This window comes from Ursus maritimus, unplaced genomic scaffold (genome assembly GCF_017311325.1).
Source record: "Ursus maritimus isolate PB19 unplaced genomic scaffold, ASM1731132v1 scaffold_24, whole genome shotgun sequence".
Classification (NCBI taxonomy): Eukaryota; Metazoa; Chordata; class Mammalia; order Carnivora; family Ursidae; genus Ursus; species Ursus maritimus.
This window is the reverse complement of record NW_024424897.1, coordinates 13540835-13544878: the sequence shown is the minus strand read 5'-3', so window position 1 is coordinate 13544878 and position 4044 is coordinate 13540835.

The following is a 4044-nucleotide window of genomic DNA, read 5'->3' as shown; positions in this document are numbered from 1 at the left end:
ATCTGTACATTCAAAAGTGATCACTTCGCCCTGAAGTGGTGGGTATTTGAGTAGCATAAATAAATAAATAAATAAATAAATAAATAAATAAGTTGCTTAAGAGCTGTGCCTGAATGTTCAGGAAAGCCTATGAAGAAAACCAACCAGAATGAAGAGAACAAAAAGATTTTGTAGGTAGTAAGAAGATTCTAGAACTGGTTATTTATCACCTGCGCTGGAGGGGTATTTCATGCAGTACCAACATTACCCCTGGATTCCAAACTCCTAATCAATAAATAAGTCACTGGGGACAGAGAAAGAAGGACACACACCTCCAGGCTGAACTGCTCTAGCTCAGCTGCCCAGGGTGGGAAGAGTTCAACCTTTTCCAGAAATACTCTGGTTAACCAGGGTCACTCGTTTGCCTCCCCCACTCCCCATACAGCTATGTGCTGCTCGTCCACTTGATTTACATGGTCGGGATGCACCCCCAAAACTCTGCCTATCCGCATGGATTCCATCCTTCAGGACTACTCCAATGTTACCTCCTCAAACGCCCAACAGGCAGAAACGCTACGTTGATCACTCTGGCGGGAGCTGACCTTTCTCTTCGGTAGCCAGTGTTCCTGGGATGTATGTTTTGTCAACTCGGAGCTACTTTCATCTTGCCTTAGATTGTACTTGGGTCCTGCCTCAACACTTGATCCAAATGACAGATTAAGACAGCCCCTCGGGAGCACAGACACTTTATCGGTTAAACATCTTTTTCTTTCCGAAAGCACCTATCCCCTTCCATAAGGCAATGGCTCAATAATATATCCGATGGATTAAATACTTTATATTTAAGCATAAATTCAGTTTGGCTCGCCGGTTTCTTTGGCACACTAAACCACACCAGTGAGTTTCAAATTTCCCTGATTGGCTTCACGCTTCCTTGATGTCCCTGGACACGCGCTAAGCAATTGTGAAAGCACCAAAAAGGTAGGGAGGCGAGGGAGAAGAAAGGGAAGCCGGGGCCTGAATAATCCTCACTGAGTCATCATTTCCTGAATGATGGAGCTTGCTGCTTCGGGAGATCTGGAGAAGGGAACAGGAGCAGCCGGTAGAAGACGAACCCCTGCCCCTCGCCCCCCCGCCCGCCCTGCAGCGGCAGGACCCAGGGCCCGGGCGGGCCCGCACCCACGTGCTGGAGCGCCCTCCTGTGGCCGCGCCGCAGTCCCCGCCGCTCCCGGCTCGCCCGCAGACCACGTTCCCCGCCGCTAAAGAGACGCAGAAAGTTTCCGAGCCAGGCGGTTTGCGAAAGGTCGAAGCCAGGTCTGCGAGCCTCGATGAGCGGGCGTGGCGGGAGCGGAGCCCAGGCTGGCGGCGACCGCGAGAAGTCCGGGCCCGGGAGGACTCCCATAGGGCTCCGAGGTGCCCCCCAGCGGGGCTCGGGGCCTGGAGATCCTGAGGGCAAAGGCTTCTCTCGTCCCCAGACCTTACAGCAAAACGCGGGAGGGGAGCCAGGGCCCACGCCAGAACGGGGTGCCTCCTCCCCACCCCCAAGCGCGCTGGGGTGCTTAGGTTTGCCTTATTCATTTTATTAATTGGAGGGAGGGGCGCGCAATTCCCTTTGGTGCATCTGGATCCCCAACAATCAGGATTCTGCGTGCCCCCCAAGACTCCACCTAGAGTCTACCGCCCCACCCAACGCCGCCCTCCCCCGCTGGGGTGACAAGTGGAAACAGCAACTCCCCTTCCTCCTCCCCTCCAGCCTTCTGGCTTGGGAGGTAATGCAGAAACTTGTCTGCAGTTTAATCGAACTAGGGAATTTCTATGACTGTCTTGATCTATACTTTTCCATCTGTTAAACCTCCTCTATCAAAGCCACATTTGCTAAAACTTCTTAGCTGTTTGGTCATTCCTGAGATCATTTGTGTGTGTGTGTGTGTATATATATATATATATTTGTATATATATACACATATATGTATATAACATATATACATATATCTCCAAGACAATGAAAGAAACCCTGCAGTGTCTGTTTTCTCTGTGCCCTCAGATACCTATTGGTATTCAAATTCAAAGGGAGAGTGAAAGTAGGGGCTCTATCATACATCAAAACCCACAGAGAGTACAGAAAGGAGAAATAGGAAGGAGGCATGGAGGGAAAAGGGAAGGCAATAAAACAGATTTCTGATACTATTCCCTGTGCGCTCAGCTCCTGGCTTCCTCCTCTCCGCCCGAGAGCATGTCAAGGTTCGGGTCCGGGTGTTCGGGGCTCCCCCGCCTCCTTCCTCGCCGAGTCGGTCCTCCCGGAACGCGGTGTTGCAAAGTCAGGGAGGGATCAGGGAGGAAGGGAGGGAGACCCGCTGGAAACGGCTCAGATAGGCAGCCCCGGGCGGTAGGAGCGGCCGCCAGATCAGGACATGCCCGGTGGCGGGCAAGGGAGGAAAAGAGAGAGATTTCCGAAAATTAAAACGAATGCACAAAAGTCACCCGCTCGATCCGCCTCCGAAAGCAGACATGAACCTGGCGACCCCCCTTCTCCGGCGGGTCTGCCAATGCTAATGTCACCAGGAACACATTGCAGCCGGAGCTGGAGATGCTGACTTTCCAGACAAAGGCTCGATCGGCTCCTCTCCCCGGGCGGTAAACAAGATTTCCTGCTCTTTTTAGGGCCGGTCCCCGAGGCGCTCCAGGGCTCGCAGCGGGAGAAAAAGGAAGCCGCCGCCGCCGCCGCTCGGCTCTGTCGGGCTGGGGCCCCGGGTTCCTCCAACCTGGGCTCGCCGCGGCGAGGGGCGGGCGAGAGGAAGCTGGCGCCTTCCGCGCACGTCCCCTCCCCCGAGTCCCTCGGCTCCCCGAGCGCCGTGCGTGCCCGCGAGTTTGCAGCCACCGCGCCGGGGCCGGAGAGTCCGCGCGGAGCTGCAGTGTGCCTCGGGCCGGGGAGGTGGGTGCGGGAGGAGCGAGCGCCAGCGAGGCTGACATCAGCAGCGGCCGCGGTGGGGAGGGTAGCCCCATCCGGCCAATGGGGAAATGGCAAAGAATGTGGAGGATTTAAACAAAACAGCATGTCTCTCCCCAGCTCCTGCCAGACGGCAGGGCTGCCCCGGAGCAGAGCCCGGCCGGCGCTGGGGAGGTTCGGCAAAGGGGGCTTCCCTGGCTCCTTTACCCTTCGAATCTGTCCTCAAGGTGTTCCCTGGGTGCTCTGCCCCGCCCCCCCACCCCGGTAGCTTCTGGTTTCCAGAGGCAGAAGTGTTTCTTGACCTTCGGAGAAGGTCTTTACAAATGCCCACCCGAGCGTTTTCACTTTGGTACGGCGTTGAAGAGGCGATGGGCTTTGGGAGCCTGAGACCCAACTCTTGCCTGGTTTCCTGCCTGGTTTCGGAGAGGGAATCCTGGATAACTGGGAAGTGCCACGGCGTGGAAGAGGGAACGTGGGGCAGACGTAGCCTTTTCACCTCTCCTGGCCTGCTCTGCTGTCCGACCGCAGGCTTCTCGGGGCGGCAAGAGTAGGTTTTCCTGTCAGCACTCCTAAGTTCAAAAAGTCACAGTGAAATGTCAATGAAAATGCCTGGAGTGTTGGTACTTCATCCATATTAAACAGATCCCTCATTTTAACCACAAGAGGCACATTCTTCAGTTACTCAGGAAGCTGCATGTAACTGCTGAAGTCTGTTTTTCATTTGTCTGGTATTTTTAAGCTTGTTTTTCTGAAAAGTTGCTGGATGAAAAATGCATCGTTTGCCTCTATGCAGAATAACCTGCAAGCATCATCTTTTCTCAGAAAAAAATATGTGTGCTCTACAGCCCTCCAGCTACTCAGAGAGCTCGGGTGGTGCTGCAGATGGTCTCGATATTATAGTATTTAAAATTATGATTAATAAATAAATAACCAGTGTAACTATGGTGGGCTGTGGCGAAAATCACCCAGATGGCTGGAGAGAATTTATAACTGTGTGAACATGATACAAAGCCTCATAGAAAAACAACACCCTATATCCAGTTTATATTTTAGGGAAAACTATTCTCTAGATAAATGCTTCCCGGAGTTGGCTCGGAAACATTCACAGCAACTAATTA